This window comes from Strix aluco, chromosome Z (assembly GCF_031877795.1).
Source record: "Strix aluco isolate bStrAlu1 chromosome Z, bStrAlu1.hap1, whole genome shotgun sequence".
In the NCBI taxonomy this organism is placed as follows: Eukaryota; Metazoa; Chordata; class Aves; order Strigiformes; family Strigidae; genus Strix; species Strix aluco.
Window position 1 is genome coordinate 43,816,831 of NC_133971.1, and position 22,253 is coordinate 43,839,083.

Sequence of the window (22,253 nt, forward strand, 5' to 3'; positions counted from 1 at the left end):
TCTTGGCATACGCGTGCTTATGGTCTGCTCTGTCCTGAACTGACGACCATCTAGGGAAAAGATCACTTTATCTCCTAACATCTTTAGGTTGATCTTCTGCAAGGTAGGAATATGGTGTTGTGTCTCATGCTAAGGTCTTTGTGACTGTAGTTTCATCATACCTTTTGGTCAGACTTTCCATCTCTTGTCCAAGTGACCAGATAACACACATCCCACCCTCCTGTCATAGAGACATGTCTTAGAATCAGGCAAGCTCCTCTCCTCCAAGCTCCATTTTTTCACTTAATTTCTTAAGCTTGCATGTCATGTGAGCTTGTGTGATGATAATTCACCAGCTCCAGACAAACAGCCTTTTTACTTTGAAACCGTCAGAACTAGTTGGAGAGCTGAAATTACAGGTAGGCCTGTAATTAGCTTTAAATAAACGTCCCTTCAACAGGAAATTAAATAGCAGGACCATTTAACAAAGACTACCACAGCAGACATGGCTTTCACTCCTTTGCCTCCAACACAAAACCAGCTTTCCTGCCAAGCACAACCCAAGCAGGATCCTGAAGCACTACAGAAATGACCATTTACAAAAGGGTCCTCTTTCATCTCTGAAAGAGGACACTTAAGATTGGCATGATGCATTTTCATCTACAAATCAATTGTTCCCAATTGGAGAACTGCATTAATTCCCTGCAATCACAACCACAGACACGAGAAAGCCAATAGCAACCTAACCACATGACAAAGCCCAAGGCATCCACAAACCCTACATCAAAAGACTGACTTTTGAATGGACCAAAGGGCCAGATGTGGCTGCTGGCTGAGGGCTGCTCAGCCTGGCTCCCCAGAGCAAAATGCTGAGGCAGTGGGAAGTGGGTTGAGTGTATTTTTCCAAAGGAGTCCTCCAGTCAGAACAGGCAGCTGCAGGAACTACTCCACACAGAGACACCTGTAAGGACAGAGGGTAGCTGTCACCCTCACCTGAGGGACACATCCACTGTCATGGCTGCACCATGGGCAAGCACCAACTCCACCTCTACCAGGGCTTATGACAGGAATATGAAGCCTACTCAAGCTTCTCCTGACCTTCACAAGAAGCTGAACCAAAGCATCCTATGATTTTTTCCCATTTTTCTATTTCTGAGAATTACTAAAATAGATTGGAAGCTTTCGTTCATCTAGAAGAGAATTAAGAGTGCTCGTTGAAAGAGCTGTTAAAACTTACTTTCTTTAAAGGTTATATGACCTAAGGATAGTTAAAAAAAATTAGTCAAGAGGCAGGCTGTCATTTCAATGTACACAACATTTAGCTGAAGGTAATATAACTTTTGCCTGCATTCATAATTTCTTATATCTGGTTTGCTCTGTCTCATCCATTTGATAGTGCTGAAACCAAGTAATCAAAACGTTGAATCCTCCTGTCTTCACTTCTATGTATTAAGTTTCACAGAAGCACCTGTGACAATTTTTTCCTAGAAAAGTATTTCTGGGTTTCATTCTAGTTATCTATACAGCCTGAGATTTTTTTTTTGAGCTACGACTGACTCGCTGCCCGTAACTGATATTGCTCTGGCATAAAGCTGAAAATTGAGAGAGTGTCTCTTGCCGTCTACTAGAAACAAAAATAGAAAGATAAAACCATACAAAATATATCTCGCTATAAAATCACTCAGGAAAATGTTACCAAAGCACTTTTTGAACCTGACATTCTCAGCTCAAGAGACAAATGCTTGACATGAAATTGCTACAATGAGAATGTCTGCTCAACACCCTTTGCAAGCCATACAATTACAAGAAGTAAAGTTGAGAACACACTAAAAAGTTATAGGCAAAATTAAAAGAACTGAGACTTGCACTGAGGCCCATTTACTGTTATTGTCTCTACATAATCTGGACAGTGTCCCTGGCCCCGCATTTGAGGAAAAGCAATCTGTGACTAGGATTTCAGTGCTGCTTGCTGTGAGACTGATGGAGAAGGAGAGAAAGCAACAGATGGAGCCAAAGACTTGGTGAGATTTAACCCTCTTATTTGCAAGTAGGATTATAGATTGAAAGGGACCACACTTCTTTCCTTCCCTCCTAGATAGTCTAGCATATAAATGGTATTTCAAAACATTAACAGCACTGCATTTTGTCTGAAGGGTACATATGCAGTGATTATTACAGAGGAATATTGCACGGCTGGGAAGTAGCTGCATTCTACCCTTTATACTGAAAAGCTGTTGAAAAACATCTATCTGTATAAGTGTGTAAAGAAACTACATCTGCAAGCAATGCCCCAAAGGAAACAATTTTCTAATGAATATAAGCAGTGTTGTGACCAGATTGACTCCTAATGCTCTTTCTCTGACCTGACATTTGGAATATTAGTTACCCACTTGGGATCAAGCAAGCACGGACATTTCTGGATAGCAGCTGCCTATGAGTTAAATGCGACACAAATATTCCTTATGGACTCTGTCTGCCCAAGATGAAGCCCTACTCTTTTCAGAACAGGGCAAACTGTGTCAAATAAGCAAGCCCTCTGAGTGTCTCTGATACTTGACCACAACACTGAAGCAAAACTTCCTCTCCTTTTTTTAACTAAGTGATTTTCTTCAACCTCTTTTAAACTTCTGGGCTCCCTTTAAAATCTTTTGGAGAGTCAAGAAACCTATGAACAGTAACATTAAGGTGGGATGGGCAGCATTTGCTTGCTCATTTTAACAAACCACTGAGAAGCCAACAGACCACCAGGTGTCCATTAGTAAGAGACTAAAACCTGGTTTTCCAGACTGGGGTAGAACAGTGGTGCATTATAATAAAGTGCCCATAACATATTTAGGCCTTAACTTGAATCCTCAAGTTTGCTCTGTAAGAACACTGCCCAAACAAACAATGCAAACCCTGCAGTTCATGAAGTGATGGAAGGATACTGCTTTTACAGTCATGAAGGTGGGAAGACAAAAGGCTATGTTCGATTTGATTGTCCTAATAGTGTTGCGTATCTGGAAGTGCTGACTTCGAGAAAGCGTATATGCATAAGACACTGCCATCCTTCTCACTGTCTTCCTTCATATGGAGATCTTGCATTTCCAAGGCCACACTCTCAAGTTGCCTCAATTGAATTAGCGGTTTCAAAGCCAATATCAGTTGTCAGTGCCAGAACTCTGTGTGAAAGCTTCCAAGTTCATTTAAAAGAGCCACGTCTGGTCAGTCAAGAAGCCAGTTAAACCAGTGAGGCTGTGAAGGTCCATCAAGGCTTGGTTTTGAGACTAAAATTTAATCTGGGAGTTCTGAGCAACTTAACAAATTCTCTATCACTGCTTCAAAATAATAGGTAACAACTAGAAACAGCAGTCCAAGAAACTTGGCCTAAGTTATCACACTCTTGCAAAAGAAGCAAATAATATCCTGTCAGCTTTCTTTTATCCACGGGAGACAGCAGCAGGACAGTGTTGAGAGCTAGGTCACTGTGTAAATGTAAAGCAGTGATGGAAACTGAATTCAGGTTATCTTCTTGACTGTCACTTCTGTGTTCCCACCACAAAGCCACCCTCATCACAACCACACCGTGTGATGACAGATGACTTGCTGCAGTTCATTCCCCCTCCTTCAGAGCTTCCTCATTACTATTCCAAAAACCTAAAATAGCTCTAGACCCATAACCAGCAGTCTCCTCTCTTCTCTTGCTCTGCTCTCCCATGCTTCTACCCCAAATGTAATTGATTACTTGCAAGACAGTTATCAAGAGCTATTGTAGTACTTACCTTCCCCCAAAAGGTACCTTCACCTTCAACCCTGAGGCTCTTATGTTTTGTTTCTCCTGTGTGTATCCCTCAACTCCCTTTTTCTAACCCTGACTTCTCTTCTATACATCTCAGCACTTTCCCCTTAATTTCAGTCATACATAGAGGACTGTTCCTTCTCCCTTCTGACACACCTTTTCCCACTTCTTATAAAGCTACTAGTTTCCACATTTTTACTGTTCCCTCCTTTCTTCAATAGCCCTTCCTACCCCAGGAAGGCATATGATTTGGTATTACAAGATGTTTGATTAAATTAGAACATAAAATGTGCAGTAAGAGTGGGATTCAGCTTCCAGACTACCTTGTCTCCACTTCTATACTTAGGAATAAGCTCCATTGTCCGTTATAGATCTCCACTGACTATAAACAGAGACAAGATGCTTGGCTGTAGCTTACATGCCTACACATGAACACCTAAGTTTAGGTGCCTTAAGCTACAACCTGAATCCCACGCAGTGTCTTAAACACTAGCTAAGAGAGCATTCCCAGAACACAATTACAAACAGTAAATAATCACTAGATGCATTTAATTCCGTAGCAGGGGTTCCACAGAAATCAGGTCTTGGCCTACAGTTTTCAAACACCAAAAAATCCCAAGGAAGCATAGGACTAAGGTATAATGAACTTGCAAACAAGTCAAATAACGTGAACTCCCATCACTGGCAAAAGATATGGCGAAGATTAGATGGCTTTCTAAACTAATAATGCTACTGTAAAAACAAATTAATTTCCAGATATCTTTTGGCCCACACACTCTACAGACTAGATTACAGTCTTTCCAGTTTTATAGTGCATGAAGAACTCTGTTTCACTTCTGAAAGTGAAGTGCATCTTCTTAGATTCCTCTCTTCAAAACTCTTCAGTACAGCAACTATTATCTTCACCTGCTTCTGTAATGACCTTCTAGGTAGAGTCGCTTTCTACCCCTATTCCCTCCCTTCTTGGCACATGTCCTGCCTACTCTGGGGAGGACTTTGCTGAACCGAGTTCTCTATTAGCACTTCGTGCACCACTACCATCTGCAGATTTCTTTTCTTCCCATCCTTGCACTAGGAAACTCCACAGGCACTCTCATCCTGATCTTCATGGTCACACAACAGACTGAACAGGAGACCCTTTGCATGTTGGCAAATTATCTATAAATATCTAGCTTTCTAGCATGCTTGCTTGCAGCATGACTCAAACCACAGAACTCTTACACAGCAAGCAAATAGCCTTAAGAACAGGATTTACAACTGACAGACATCAGCATTTTCCTAGGCTTTAATTTCTTCAGAACTTCTTTTTGAACATAGCAAGTAAAACAAGCCTCATCATCAAAAAGAGTTTAACACACAGGACTAATTCAATTTCTGAGTTTTCTTCAGCAATACAAGCAATAATGACAATTAAGAGCAGCACCTCTCTCCCAAGTCTCTTTGATAAACTAATCCCTTACCTCTTCACCTCCTTTATTTTCTTAATGCATCTTCTGTTCTTAAAACTTCTTAGGAAAAGATGTACTTGAATAATTTGTTAGAAGCGTGCTGAGTGTTTGATGACAGCAGGCATGCTAAAGAATGTTTATACTTTTCCCTGTCAAACAGGGTAGCCAAAAGATTATTTCACCATAAACATTGAGTATGGACCTTCAAGAAATACTTTCAATTCTAGGGATACTTTTGTGCTTTGTGTAGAGCATACAAACTTAAGTATTAACACTACCCCAAAGTCAAAGAGAAAAAAAGCCAGCACAGAAAAGCCTTCTCTCTGTACCTGGTAGATACCAACCCCAGTCAAATCCACTTGCAGGTGATTTGTTTGGCAAGAGATCAGCACAGCGTTGAGAGCTATGTCACTGCATAAATGTAGTGTTCCCGTGGCTTGTGGGACAGGGTTTCACTGAAAAGGTGACCATTCATCCAGAAATTCGCCCCTCTGGCAGCAAGGAGAGAGAACAGTGATTACAAGACACCCTGAGGCCACTGTCAACCTGTTAGGAAGTCTAGGAAGTCATTACAGTGGGCTGTTTTCTCTGCAGGATGAGTTATGCCACAGCATAATTGAACCATTGTCTTTTTAAGGGTACTGATTTTCCACTTAGGCACAACACCAATGTTAGCTCTTTTGGCCATGGGCCTAGAGCAGAAAAAGAACACACAAGACAAACTTGTGGAGTATCAAGGCAGCCTGATGTGTTTGTCATAGTAGGTACCCAGTAAAATCAGCAAACACCATTCAGGAAAAACATCTAAGGAAGTTCCAGCAGAAAATTTAATACAGTGTGTCCTGCTCAGCCCTGAAAGACCTCCAGGTAAGACTTTCTGGGGGATTTATCTCTTAAGTATCAAAAAAACAGGTTAAAAACAAAGTGAAATTAAATACTGACATACGTGCACTTACATCCTTCTACAAATACTGATATATATCTATCTATGGCAAGCACTCTTCGCCCTGAGACAAACTTCCTCCAGCTATGCATACGTAAACTACTATACTAAGGCCTTATTTCAAACCCAGAATACTTTATCCAAAAAGAGAGGATGATGTTTCAAGTAGCCCATTGAGACTTTTTTCCCCCCAGATCTGAATTTGTTTTAGATATCTCAACACAGAAAAACAACATTATAGTATTCGGTTTCCCAGTGTTTCCACTTAAAGCACAGGTAAGCTTTTACTTGGCTGAGGTCCTACAGCAAGCATAAAGCACTCCAAGTCTTGCAGTACTTCCAACAGTCTGTTTGTCCAGGCCTCAGCAGTAGTAACGCACTGCTCAGCCCTCTGACACTATGACTAACACAGCTACTGCTCCACATTGATCAGAAGCTCATTCCAAACTACCAGGCCCACAAAACTTTTAGCTAAAGAACTTAAATGGAAGTCTGGCTGTTTCCTACTTACTTCTCTTTCCACAGTCCTCCACCTCCCCCTCTTTTCTTCTGTGGCTTGCTTTAACAACTTACTAATGTGGTGAGACTAAAAGCACAAGATAAACTTTAAGTAGGTACAAACATCAGCCCCAATATCTTTTATAGCCAGAAAGGAGCAGGCAACTCGCTTTTGATTCAGCCCCGTTAAAGCAGGGAGAACAAAGTCTGTCGGGAAGGCATCCATCCCTTCTAACCTGGGATACTGCTGTAACAGAGGTAAATGCTAGCATAGCCATTGCTGCTCTTGTATCCCAACTTTCCTGTAACCACCCAGACAAACCTGTCAGCCCTACGCCTTGTATGCCAACAGAGAAGTCCCGTGAAGCACAGCTCCACAGTTCTCAGCTCCTTCCTGCTTCTCATCCTATTGGGCCACAGAGAAAGCACCTTAAAACTACAGACTATACATAAAAAAATCTAAGTCATCTTTGTGACAACCAACTCACAGCAACTCTGTTATTAGTTCAGTTACCTGCAACATTTAACACATACTGTGATTGCCAAAGACTGGCATTCACCAGGGGGTCAGCCAAAGGTCACACTGCCTGTGTGGTAACCATACGCGTGTCCAGGAATGGGTACTAAGAGAGCCAAAAAAGAGTAAGGCAAGTATTCTGTGCAGGATAACTGCTGCCAGGCCTCAGACAAGTTGGAGAAGCCATGAGAAGTACCAAAACCAACTGTGAAAGGTCTATGGGGCCATGGGTCAAATCGCTGCAATGGAGGCTGACTGACTATGGGATCAGCTGGGAGAGGAGGGAGAAGAAATCAGTCATAGCTTCTTCAAAGATATCTTTAAAATCTTCTCCAGCACACACAACTTTCCTCCCTGCCTGGGTAACCAGTGATCCTGACAAAACGAAACATCCCCCATATTTGATGACTAGGAACAGATACAATGCATTCTGCTACTCTTCCACAATATGCTGTTTGGCACTTGGAAAGAGAGCAAAGGAATCCCCTGAGCCTACACATTACTTTGCGCTGAAAAGTTCCCATTCCAGTTTTCTCCCTGGGCAACCCTCAATACCTTCGCATGCAAGGAGGCTAGCCAGATCATTGCCCAGGTGGGGGGTCCTTGAAAACTGTATTTTTTTAATCCTATAAAAAAAAAAAAAAAAGAACTTCAAGTGCGATTCATCAGGAGTGTAGACTTCAAATGAAATTTTACTCATCTGATCTTAGCGATTTAAGGCAATCCTTAAAATTTGGAGGGACAAAAAGCAAAATCCATTCTTATTTATTATTCTGGTATCTATTAACTACAACTCCGTAGGTTCCCAGAAAAATAAAAGTTGCAATTTTTTCAAAAATATTGCTCTTGGCCTTACTTCAACCTCAGGCCAGATCAAGGGTAATGAATATTTAGTTTTGCAAATCTATTGTATATATTAATCTTGAGAATAAGCACATGATTATTTTCATATATTTATTTCCTTTTAATCACAATTGCTAGTATTATCTCAGATGTGTTTTCATATGAAGAACCACCTGGAAATCCACAAAACCCGAACATTACTTCTCCAAGAAAGAATCCCACTGCTCTTATATGATAATATACAAACCTATCAAAGCACCAACACAGGTACGAGTAATTCAAACGGCATGCCTTGACACCTGCACAGCTGCAGTCCTGCTTTAAGTAAAGCTATTGGCAAAATTCCAATTTGCTTCAATAACAGGATTTGACACTATGGGACCTACAGGGGGTCTGCATTATGTTCTTTGAGAGCATCGCCATGATTTTATAAGAATACTAAATGAATCCAAGCATGGGGGGGAAAATTTTTTGTTTTGAATGTCATTTATCATTACATACTTTACTCAGCAGTTGTATTAACACACAAACTTTGCCCAAATATCAACAACTTAAATGTAAGGTTATGGTCATGACACAGCTGTCACTGATTTTTAAGGGGTCAGAATTTCTTCCTGAATGCAGGCTCCCAAATACAACATTTGACCTAGGCAGGGGTGTCTACCTTTCGCTTCTTCCAAAAGTTAAAAAATGCTTTTGTGGACTGCGAGGAAAATCAACCTAAACTCCCAGTAGACACCGCCAGCTTTGGGATAGGAGCCAGGAGAACTGCGTCTGTGGAAACACTTCTTCTACACAAGCTAATGTGGAAAATCAAAACTGCGAAAGTTGGACAAGTAGTACTCTGCACAAGATGACTGACTTGCTTTCCCAATCTGTACCACTCTCTCAATTTTTCTGCTCAACACCTCTTATGTTTAAGAAAATCTGTCATCTATAATGAGCAAAAAAAGACTGAAGAGAGTATTCCACAATCCATTCCTCTACTGTCAAGCAACCCAGCATCTGGCATTTATCTCAGCCATCAGCACAGAAGAAAGTGGCAGGCACAGCAGGGCTGGGATATCTTTCTTTGACAGTTGGTGCTGTCAAGATAAATTACTGACAAGGGTGTGCAGACCTTCTGGCAAACTCCTATAAACTAAGGGATTACACTATCACTGTCCACCTGCCAGCCTTCACCCAGGAACAGAACAACCTGACTTCCCTCTTGGTCTGTGTGGTTCAGAGGCCAGGACAGGGTTTTCAGAAATGCTCAACACTGTGCTAATTCTGTTCTGAGTCAAGACAATTCAGTACCAATAGTAGAGTAACCAGGCAAATGCTGAGTCCTTTTGGAACAACTGTTTTGTGACATGGAGTCTCTTTCGCATCCATGGAAATAAAGAAACCCTTCAAAAGGCAACAAGAACAACAGTGCTTCATCAGAGAAAGGATCAGTCTAACCCAGGGCGCTGTTTGTAGAAGTAGCCAACAGCAGATGCCTGCAGAATAATTTTAGAGCAGGGTAAGCATCTGGTGATGCTTTCTGACAATATTATTCCAGCTCTGAAATTATTTGCTTCCCAGAGCTTCCCAAATTAAACTGTTTAAAGGCTTTCATTGTATTGCTTGGAGGTACAGCAACGGAGCCAACGGAGAACGTATCAAACATGGTAGTACACTGAGAATATAGTTGTCTTCTAAACCTATATAGGTCTTCTGCCCTCAGGGTCTGTTTGGCAACTACTGAGACAGATCTGGATATTGTTGCATGCCAAATACAACACTAGTCCTGAACTGTAAGGAGGGGAAATGCACCCTATCAAAATCAAGCACGTTGCCCTTCGGTGGTCATGGCATACAATTATTCATGTACCATGTTCTTGATGTACTGATAACACAACACCAAACTGAGAGCAGTCAGTATCCTGAAGGATGGGGCTGCTATTCAGAGAGACTTCAGAAAGATGGAGAAATGAGCTCACAGGGACCTCGTGAAGTTCAAAAAGGTAAATACAAAGGCCTGCCTCTGGACCAGAATAACTCCTTGCAATGACCCAGACTAGGGATCAGAAAAGACCTGGGGCTGCTGGTGGAGGACAAACTGAACAAGAGCCAGCAGTGTGCCCCTGCAGCAAAGAAGACCAACTGCATCTTGGGCTGTTAGGATCACAATATAGAATCACTCCAGGGAATTGATCCTTCCCTTCTGTGTGGCATTTATGAGACTACATCTTGAGTTCTGGGCCGGAAGAGTACAGTTTGGGGCTCACAGGACAAACAAAGGCATTGGTATATGGGATTGAGTGAAGCAAAGAGCTACTAAGATTTTTGTCAAGGTTGACTTAACTTGCATATGTCCAAAGACCCTGGACAAGCAGCTGCTAGGCCTGTGCAGACTGACTCTGGAAGACAGTTCAGAGTGTGCTATGACTTTAAGCTGATGTCATGTGGCTGGCAAGGTTTACACATCGCTAGGCAGATTCTATACAGAAATGTGGAAGGCCTACTTCCACTCTTTCCAGTCCAAGGAGAAGAACACACAGATGATGACATTATCCACCAATACATTCTAATAATGGCCTTCTGACAGGAAAATGCTTCCACCTTCCAGCAGTATTTGAAATATTCGCTGCTTTATTCCCAGTCTTCATGTCAGAGCCCATCAATCACTGCTGATGGATTCACCTCCAGGGGTTACCAAATCCAAGGGGTGAGGGGTGATGGACTCCTTGCTGTTCAGAGCTTCTATAGCTGCTTCCATCGATCCCTTCTAACCCTCGTGATTAAGCTTTGATAATGCTACAGGTATATGGTACACATTTGCTTATCATGTCATCATCACTGGATGGTCCTGGTTAAATGGAAGATTTTGTCAGAGTAAGAGCTGGATTAGCAATTTTGTGTGCTGCCCTGTTCCTTAAGGATTTACCTACCTTTGGAAAGTTGAAGCACTCATACATTTAATGTGATTATTTTTCTCTTTGACCACGTTTTTTTTAAACGTTTTCTGATATTTGTATTTAGTGATTTGCAGCTGCTTAGATGGATTTCATCTAAGGTTCCTAAAGGGGAAAAAGCACTATACGACACTTTTCAATAAAGTTTATCTTTAAGTGATTTAATTTATCTAGACATAGTCCTGCATGAAAATATCAAAAAGAAAAGGTAAGAGTGAAGTGTCATCATCCCACGAAACAACAAGAGGTCACAAATTATCCTTGTTGTCCTTTGACTAAGAGACATGACATTTTTCATGTATGATTAGGTTTTCTATAGACTGAAAAAGGGATGGTAGGGAAGAGGGTTGTGTTCTATATATCTAGAAGACTGATTGTGTAAAAATGGTAATGGATGCTGTAAAACCAGTAGGAAATGTGAGCAATGTGTCAGAGCACAACCCATCCAAACCACAAAGGGCATAAAGTATTTTTTGGCTGTTGCACCCTTTCAATATGTGATGACAAATGCTTCTTATTTTACTGAAGTTGATAAACATCCCTCCCACTAAAATAAGATTGCTGTTAAAATATCTACTAGATCTTTCTTTGAATTGAAAATATTCAAAATTTTCAGTTTCTAATATTACAAAAATGCTTTTTTTCTAATAGTATAAAAAATGAATCTTAGTGAAAATGGGTACTTCTCACAGTCAATCTAAAAAAAAGATCACAGAAAATATAATTGAAAGTTGATGCAGTGAACCTACTGTCACAACAGCCTCCAACATATTTGAGCAGGAGTTGAGTGTTTGTGGCAACCAGTCTGAGACCAAATGAGCTCACACTTCACATTTGAGAACTGTTATGAATCCTGCCAAATTCCATGGACTGCAACTCAATGAATGCACAAACCAAGACCAGATTTTAACTGATCATTGTGACAAAATACACAGTGGTAAAGTGTACAAAATAGGCAATTCTCTGCAGAAACTGCTAGTTCTTTTGAAAGGAATGCCACATTTTTAGCATTAGTCCTCATACATTGTTAATGAAGAAGCGAAACAATTAAATGGGTAAAGGGGACTATTAAAACAACACTTAATTCTGACAACTTGATAAAGTATCCCGTTAGCTAATCAATACAACTTCTGGGAGCCTAACAGGCCTTATCGATGTTACTGATATCTGTATATCTGCTAGTTTTAAGTTCTTGTGCTACATCAACAGAGTGCCAGGGGAGAAGTTTTTCATTCTAAATCTGCTGAGAGAAAGGAGAACCCAGTGGACAGGAAGTTGTCCTTGGGATAGAGTTTAAGAAACACATTTATATCACCCTGCTTTTGTTTCCAGTAAAGTTTTACCCTTCTTTTTTGTCTCTTGGGGAAAAAAAACCAAAATCTTGATCAAAGATAATGGGTGATTTAATCTGTAATTTACTCTTTTGTAAGCAAAATGGTACTATTGAGTAAGCAATACTACTACAACACAATTGCATGTTGGCCACATAGATTATCAGAAGAAAAATAAGAAGCTGGTGATATAAAATGAAAACCTATGCTGGTGTTTAGTATAGTTCAACACCACCCCTGTCCATGGCAAATCATCTTCCAGTTCTACCTCTCATTTCCACACTACCAAAGACACTGAAGTTGTCATTTAATAAAACTACAAAGTACTCAATTAAGGCATGTTCAATTGTAATATATTAGATTTGGATTTTCATCAGTTCTGCATTAATTAGTCTGCCTGTCTACATTAACAGACATTAGTTTAATGGTAAAAATGTTTTTTGGTGTAGGTGAGCAGTGGATACAGGTGGATACAGAGGATAATAAAAATGGAAGTGATGCAAGATCCATTTAAACCAGTAATAAGACTCAAATGGACATGACATGAGATTTCATATTTGCATGTGAGATGTTAGGCCAGGACAAGCACAACAAGCAAACTTCTATACTTGGTCTCGTTTTACACAAAGTCTCTGAAAAACAAAGCAGCAGCTCCCTTACTCTACTAGTGGTCACCGTTTGCAGATTCTGCCTTCTCTGGAAAAGCATAAGAATGATTATGAAACTTGTCAGGCAAGATTTTATTACCCTATAAATGGCAGACACCCAGTTTTAGTAACAACTTTACATGGTATCTGGTAGTTCTGGGGTGAGACTGCAACAATCAACTTCTACACATCTTCATTTTTTCTGAAGACTTTTCCTAAGAAGTCTTAAACTGACATCAGGATCAGAGTTTTCTATTTTCTGAATTTTCCAACAATGTTTTTCTATTGGGTCTCCAAACATACATGTAAATGTAAGTGTTCAGCTTGACATTAGATTTAAGAGAAGGAAATAATCTGGATCTGGTCCAAGAATGACATAAGACATTCTTCTTCAGTTTTCATTAAAAGTGATAATGATGCTGGCAAAATACTTTTCACTGAAAAATCTTTCCAAATTCTGGTTTTATTGGATATTTCTTGTAATCATAATTTTTTTCACTGTCATCCGAGTAGACGGGTCTATCTGCCAAACTTTGTTCCACCCTCTGTTACATCGCTATTAAAAAATCTCTGTCCCATGGGACCTAGCAGCATGAGCATCTGTCACACTGTTAATATTTTCCCTGCTCCACAGTAGGGAAATTTTCTCAAATTGCCTAAGTACATTAATTAAGGTAAACCAGGAACAATTGTTCCTATCCTATACTTAACTTGACATTTGCTTCTGTTCCAGAGCAGAAAAAAGGCTGATGTGCTCAAAAGCTTCTCTATTTTTTCCAGTTTTATGGAAATATGGCTTGACTTTACAATTCTACACATTCTTGGTTTTAATTTAATTGAATGTAAGACTTTCTAGAACAAATTGTGACAGAAAAAATATTGAAGATAGAGTCAAATAAAAAATGTTCACCAATACAAAGTTTATCAAAAGTTGTATACAGATGAAACTATTGTATCTCTGGCTAAGAGCTGATATGTTAAATTTGCTTTCACTTGTATAAATCTTTCCAAAAACAATTGATACATCTGTTTAACATGGTGAATCAAAAGCAAGTTGATGAATTTATTTCAGTGCATACCTCTAGTATACAACATGATTGATTGTTGTGCACATCTAACAGACTAGGAATAGAGATGTGGAGACATTGTGAAAATACAAGAAGTTTTGGTGATACTTATTGTTGAGGTAGAAGGGATGAAATGCACTGATAAAACCCACAAGAGAGCTTGTTTTGGTGGTCATCACTAAAATTACATCCCTAAATACCTTCTATAAGTTGTTTCATAAAAGGCAAAAGTCTGACAATAAAATAATTTCCTGTAATTTAAAATACTCTCTGTTACTATAAATTTGGAGTCTGGATGTGTAACCCTGACCAAATGACTGCCGGTGGTGTTCAGTGAGATGGCTGAGCTGATCTAACAGATTCCTGCTGTGGTCCCATCTCCCTGTCCCTTTCCTATTCCTTTCTTTTGATTACATTCTCTTGCAACTTCCTTTGTAGCAGCTCTGGTACCCATCTGACCTTCAATGAGCCTTTTCAGTTCACTAGCCAGGCAGAAAACTAGGCCACCAAGAAAAAAAAGAAGAAATAGGAAAAAAAAAAAAAAAAAAAAAAAAAGGAAAAAAAATAGAAAAGAAAAAAAAGAAAAAAAAATAAAAAGGAAAGGAAAAAGAAAATAAAAATCCCCACAAAATAGAAATAGTTTTCTGATGGTTTAGTAAGTTTACAATCTGTAGTTTTCAGTTCAGGTTAGCTATTTCTATCTGTTCTGACTTTCACACAAATTGATGTCTAGTTTGGGAGTCAAAACCCAGGAGGGAATTGAAATCACTAGAATGTGCACATATAGAAACCTCAGACACATTTTTAAATACTCAGTCATACCATTTTTAACATGTAAACTTTTTGTTCTCTTTTACTTACTTGCCTATGGGAAAAAGAGAAAAATAAAAGGAGGCATTATTTTATGCCAGGTGGTAGCAAACAGGAAGCAGAGAGCTTCACCAATACCTTTATGGGAATCAAAATCACAGGTATAGCTTGAGCACACTTCCTAAGTGGCACACAGCCATAAGGCATGCCAGTTAGAGACACTGAGACAGTAATTCCCCATCATGGAGAAAATAATGGTCAGAAAGGTCACAGGTACATCCAAACTCTTGTGAATGTCTTCGGTATTCTGCTCAGTAGCCTCCAGCACACAGGCAAGTAATGGTGTAGAGTCAGGAAGAAATTCTGCAATAATATGATAATATTAGTATTTTTACCCCTTGAGCACTATGATGCCTCTTTTTTCTCATATGTCTTTTGGGGTCACTACAAAATTGTAAGCGTATATTTGGAGAATAGGTGAATGGAAACACATGCAAGCTGAAAAGGAAGAGGAGGAAACGAAGAAAAAGTGAAAATGGGGAGAAAAATGTGTTTAATGCGAAAACAAATAGAGGACAGGAAGTGGAAATGTCTTCTGAACACTCATTTTGGTTGCAGATATCAGAAAAGACATATCACATATGTGAACTTACGGCCTTTAAGCTTGGGAAGATGTCTAAGTTCACTTGGGAAGCAGCCTGAATAAATGTCATTTCCAACCAGGTGAGGTGAAAGAAGGAAGACCTAACATGCTTAGTCTTAAAAGGAACTGTCACTTAGACACGCTTTCCCATGCAGTTCCTGATATGTGTGCTAAGATGTCAGAAGTGTACGGGGTTCGGAAGGGAAGGTGAGAAGACTAATTTGCAGTGCAACATTTGACGAGAAATACAAATAGAGAAAACTGGATTTTTTGCTAGTAGTCTGGCAGCATATTCTGTCAGTGGTTGCGTACTCTGGGGTTTCCCTACACATCTGCAGAAAATAAATTACAGCCTGATATTGGAAAGAATAGGGTTTTTCTCTTAACTGGTTGGTTAAAAGTATACATTATTAAACAAACAATGAAAACCTATTTGACAATACCTATTTTTCATGACTGCACACTGACAAGAATTACATATATCCTGTTTTCTGACTGTGAAATTCATCCTTTTTCCTCCAGACTGACCTTCCTAATTCCCTGATCTCCCTCATTCCCCACACACAGGGTTTTCATAATAATATATTTTTTAAATGAGTGGTTAAATTGAACCAGCTGTTTTCTACAGCACTTGTGGGTGGACATTACCTCAAACAATTGATTCAGGAAACACAAAGGTTTATTCTTCCATTCAAATAGAGAAATGTCTCTTTGATGTATCACAGGGATTTCATGCATCCTCCGACTTTGCTCTAAATACTGAATGGAAAATTGCATTCAGTGTTTTGCTTTTCCTTTATCGTTCCTTCTGGTTTTGTCCTCTAATAAAGCTGGTTGTTAGGGCCTGTAACACAGCCTTTTTCCTAGTCACACATGATCAAATGATTCTTTTAACTTTCCTCACTGATCACCTACATGGATAAGATTGCAATTTATATTCACTTTCATTAACTTTGTCTTTTATTTTGTATGAAACTCCACATACAAATGTACGCAATAAATTCTGTATATTGGTGTGCACATGTGCTCACATATTTTTATTAGTTCCTTCCTATCTCCTACTAGCTAAGATGTGATTTTTGCCTGGATCTGGGGGGGGGTGTGTGTGTGTGTGTGGATTTTTTCTGAGAATTCATGTGACTGAAGTGTCTGCTGGCTTGTAACACTTTCCCTTCTAACCTGCCAGGCTGGCAATTGTTTTGAGCTTTGGAGAATGGCCTTTTTCAGGTTCCCAGTACACATGAGGCTCTTGGGGATGCCATGGCATATTTACCTTGACACAGCCAGGTAACACTAGATAGATAGATAAAGGCACTATTTTCTTTTCTGCTAGAGTTCAAATCAGGTACTTTCTTTCAAGAATTTATTCCCCAAAGGTAAAATAGAGTTTTATTGTCTACTATGAGGGGAGCTATATCAATTCTCTATAGCTAACCACTTGCTCCGGACCATCTGTTCTTTTGCAAAGTTTCCTTGGCAATATGTTTTCCTTTGTTCGGTTTCCAGAGCACTCAGCTGTGCTCCTGTGCCACAGAAGCTCCAAGTAAGGAATCATCAAGTCACCCACCAGTACCCCACCAGCCATTAAGTCTTTTTGATAATTTCTCTTCTGAGTCCTGAGTGTGTGGTTAAATCAAAACTTTTCACAGCCACAGGGCTAAAGACATGGGTTTAATTCCAACCCATTAATTCTCTTGGGAAATTCCTGATAAGGCTAGGTGCAAAAGGGGCCAGAGATTATACCTAATATGTAGTAAGAGCAAGGCTACCTTCTCCTGGGAGGAGGGGAGTGAGCAGGAGATGTGCTGTGTCAGATTTCTTTAGGAAAGGAGCGTAAGTCCTGGCCTATTTTACTGACATAGTTTGTGGTTCCGCAGCCGTGGGTTGCTTTCCCCCTTTCAATTTTTGTTTCAGTAACTATTGTCCCAAACAAAAATTCCTATGGTGGTGTTACCCATGATGTTATAAACAATGTAGACAGGTTGAGCTGTGTAATTTTCAGCCTTGAATTCAAAGCTGTAACCCACATCTGAGCCAAATCCTGACAGAGCTTCTGATGTAAATTTCTAATAAAATCACTAAGTGATCATTTAGAAGCCTGTAATAAGGTGGGAGTCCCCGTAGATTTTTTCTCTTTCTCTAATTTTTGAGAGCCCACATCAGACACTTTCATTGAAAAATCAGTTCCCCATAAATAAAATAAAAGACTGTATTAAGTCAAGTAGCTCCCCTGATTCTACTTATTCATTAACACTCTTCTGTGGTCTCCAGTGGGTGTTCAAGTTCTCCTTGGGGAAAATAAACCACGCTCTAATCTGTTTTTCGCCTCTGTATTTTTTTATTTATTTACTAATTTCTGATGAGCCTAAAACAAGTTATCAAGTTTCAGGAGCTTTTATGTTGCATTTAATTTCCTTCTAAAGTACTTTTCTCTGTTGGATCCTCTGCAACATTGTAAGGGTTTTGTTTTGAGATTAGTAGTTTCTTAGCTAAACTGATTCCTTCTGGGGTAAAATAAACTATATCATGAGTCTTTCAAGAAATGAGTAGTGAAGCATGGTTGTGTTAGTCAAGCCCTACCTGCCCTCTCTGCAAGAGCTGACACTCATTTTTTCCTATTTTTTACTGACCTTTTAAGGAAGACATTTCTATTTCAATTGTGTTAGCAGCCCAAGGTAGGAAGGGGCCACAGACATGTTACAGATTCATTCTGTTAAAAGCTCTACAAGCAGATAAAGCACAATAGCAGCTCTACCCATGAACTCACAGTCAAAAAAAAAAAAAAAAAAAAAAGTAATATAACAGATACATCTGACAAAGATCCTGAGCTATTTTCGAACAGCCTGGCTGCGTAGGCAACTCACAAGCCATCCAGCAGCAATAACCATAGTTCCTCTCCTGCCTTGTGGGTTTCAGATGACAATTTTTTGTTGTCATTATGGCAGAGGTGATTTTAAAGGCTTTGAAAGAGTCCTCTGCACAGAGGGTTTAAGCAGCTGTAACATGAAAGCTTTTGCAGCCTGGGTTTAACAGTCATGTACAAATCAAACTCCAGTTTGGGTCAAAGACAATGTGATCAATCAAAGAACTGGATGTCACTCTGTTTCACTCAAAATTTAAGAAATGTATTAGAAATAGAATTAGGGATGAGTCACTGTACATGCTGTTCCATACTAAGAACAAAACAGCTCCAGTGAACCCTATTATTCCCATTTTAGTTCCATATGCCTTATAGCATCCATTATTCTGGCATTGTAGATGGATGATTTTCACAACTGAGATGTTAAATTTATGTATGAATTGCATTACAAAATTTATTTGCAATTTCTTTCATTGGTTTCAATGTGTTTAAGAAGTGTTTAGGGAACAAGACCATTCTTTGGTAGGAAACCTGTGGGACTTACTGTAAATGTAGCTGGTTTCCTGTACTTGAGAATGCAAATTTCCATGCTATGGATCTATTTACATAGGTGCAAGTGGTTTAGCTATTCAATTGTTTGCCTGTTTTCTGACACTGGGGACCACCAGAGCTCTATCTTCCATGTGCCACAGGAACTCAGAAGATGTAACACTTCAGCATCCACAGTCAAGGTGTTTATAAATCAGCTGTTCACCCAGAGTGCCTAGCTGGTGACACCAGAGTTGCCTAATGCTGGATGTCTAACGCTCTATGAGTTGCCCTCAGGACCTAGATAAGAAGGATGCCCTTCTGGGCAGTTGAAAGCTCGAATGGATGCCCAGAGCATAAAAAAGTGGCACTAGGCAGTTATGTGTAGGCAAGTAAAATATGACCCAAGCAAGCCAATGGAAATCAAGTAAATACAAGCCATAGGGTCTAGAGAGTCTGGTCAATTGATGAAATGCAGTTGTCTTCTTTAGGGGTACCTGAATAACTTTTTGGTCTCTATTAGCTGCATCAATTGGAGTTTTGGAAACACCTTCCATGGACTAGCAGATATGATACAGACGATACAGGAGGGCCACACCCTTCTGGAGAGAAGGGAGGGCCAAATGAAATATTTTGGGGAATAAAAAGTATCACCAGACACCATGAATTGGTGTAATTGGGGAAATAAATCTGTACTTCATTGGTTTACTTTAAAAAAATCCTCACTGCAACTTCAATTAGCGCTTCAACACTTGAAAACTGTTTTACGTGAAGTGGCCTAATTTTTTCGTCATAGAAGAACAATACTTTCTTTGAGATCGTTCCTTTCATCAAGGACTTCAAAGTACTTAATGAAAACATGTTTTTGTTTGTTTACATTGCATAATGGATCACGGCACAGAAATGCCGGAATTTACTGATACTCAGGCTGATATACCCACAGAATTCAACCTCTTGTTTTGAGCTTATTAGCCCACATATATCATATCTATTTTCAGGTTAACCTCAGGCTAAGGCATTCTGTACCCACTTCTGGAAGAGAAAGATGAAGAGATGGCAAAATGCTGGAAATACCAAAACAAGTAGCTTGCTAAATAGTTAAATGAAAGATTGTTGAAATTTATAAATTTATTCATAGCAGAAAATAGCAGAGAATCAAACAGAAAGAGTCCTGATAACTGTATCATTTTGACTCATTTGCTACCATTTCATAGCAATTTTTTCCCTTCAGAACATTTATTCAACATAGTTCATGATTAATTCATATATACTGGTTACAGATAAGCGTATGTCTGGGGGATGATCCTGTATTGCGCTTAATTAGTGCAATTTTTTTCTCAAGTCTTTTAGTCAGTTTTGTTGAATTCAGCTCACAGGTTGAAGATGTATAAATTTAGCTGTGCAGAGGTAATCACCTGTAATGTCCCTCACTAAGATAAAATATAATGAGGATTTTGTTGGGATTCAGTTTTTTAAACATAGCTGTCTAATCACATTTAACATTCCCTAGGGTATCTGATGTATCCACAGAGGACTCACACATATGACACGGGATCTGTAGGAGATGCCAAAAAGTGCATTGTTATGACAACTTCTTCAGCTTTGGAATTAAACTAACAGGAATGACTGGTAACCTTATCTCACTTGCAACAGTAGTTTGGGTGTGAATCTCGTCCACTGCAAGTATATATGTGCACATAACACAGGCGTGAGTACACAGGGTGAGGAACACCTCTTCCACTGGCAGTCATTACCAATATTTTACCTAGACATGAATGTCTGGATACAAAACTATCACAAAAGTAATTTTGGCTTTTTTATTCCTTTCTTCTCAAATCCTCTCTCCATTGGGAAATTCAGTGTCATCACTTCCATTCTGTAGCTAAAAAAATGGAGGTGAAAAAGAGCAAGATCATTTGTCCATAATTATTTCCAGCCCTGCCTCTGCCAGGCTGTGCTGAGCACATTGCTTCCCAGTGGCCAGCTCAATAAACCTCAACATCCCCCCGTTTAAAAAAGACAGATCTGTGGGCTGCAGTGTTTCTATTTTGTTTTGTTTGTGGTGGGAAGGGGTCAAAAGAGGTTGTCATGTATGAAAATCCACTTTTTTGTTTCAACTTATGCAAAACCTAAGTCTATTGGGATTCAAAGAAAGAAACCCTCTTCTTATGGTTTAGGCTGCTGTAGCTGAAATGTCACATTCACTATTGGGAACAACAGCACTTCTTACATGAGTGTAAATACCGAGTTATACTTCTGACTTGGAAATTAGCCTTCGACACTCCACTGAAATAATTTTAAGTGACTCAGGTCTCTAAAAAGCCTCTGTACAAAATATTGCTCTGTTAAAGAAATTTCACTCTTAAACTTGCTCATTCACATCCCAAAGCCAGTATGAAAATGAAATCTGATTATTTTCCCCTTGAATCACATGTACTCTGATCATTTTCTGCAATAATATAATTCAGAATAAAATAAGGGGAGGGATATAAATTTTCATTGACCATATTAAATTGAACAATGTGTATACTTGTTTGGTTTTAGATCTCATTTCAAAGGAAATTGAATTGCAGAAGACAGCCATTTGAAGCTCTATAGATTTTTCTGCCCCATAAGCTGCAAAGAATATGTTTGATTGTGTTCATTCTTTCTATGTTTATATGTCTATATTTATATATATATATGCATATGTGCAAACACAGAGAAATGAGTGTGCTACAATTATAAGGAAAAAAGACTCATGCTACTTCACTTGCTGGAAAGAGGCACATGTTTAGTTCTTGTGTATTTTTCCCATGTTTTTAATTTTTACTACTTTTCACTATATTCTAGTTAGATCCTTGGGAGTGCAGAGGGGAGGAAAAGGGAGGAAGGAAGGAAATAAATGAAAATATACACTCAGAGTCTTAACTAAGATTTATTTAATCCAGCTACAAAACACTATTTAGCATCCTGATGGGAGCAGATTGCTTTCACATTTTATGTAATTTCCCATTTTTAAATGAGAAAAGTAGCACTGTATTAGACCTGAATTATTGTTTGGGTGCTGAGACATTTGAGATTTCAAAGCATGTACTCACAGCAAACAACCCATCAAAGCTTGCCCTTAGCTGCAGAGCTACCTGTGCTAACCTCAGAGGAAGAACCTGCAGAAGGGAGAGAGATGGGTTACCAAAGGCAGCTCTCACTTGTTGCATAGATCTTTTATAGCATGACCTTGAAGTCTCATGGTATGCAATAAAATGTCAAATGGGACTTACTGCTCTAGGCCATATCTTTGAGAAAACTAACCCATGAAAATAAAACTCAGATGGTTTTTTCTAAAGCACATAGGAGTCCATCTCCCACTGAAGTGGATAGCATATGGATCCTAAATTATTTCCAAAAGTATCCATATACACCTGTAAAAAAATTAATAC

General features: G+C 39.2%; 1 long non-coding RNA gene across 1 annotated transcript in view; it reads left to right on the top strand.

Annotated features, from left to right (window-relative positions):
- The window catches only part of LOC141918269 (uncharacterized), a 495,882-nt gene that overhangs the window by 269,406 nt on the left and 204,223 nt on the right, over nucleotides 1–22,253 (top strand). The window lies entirely within an intron of this gene.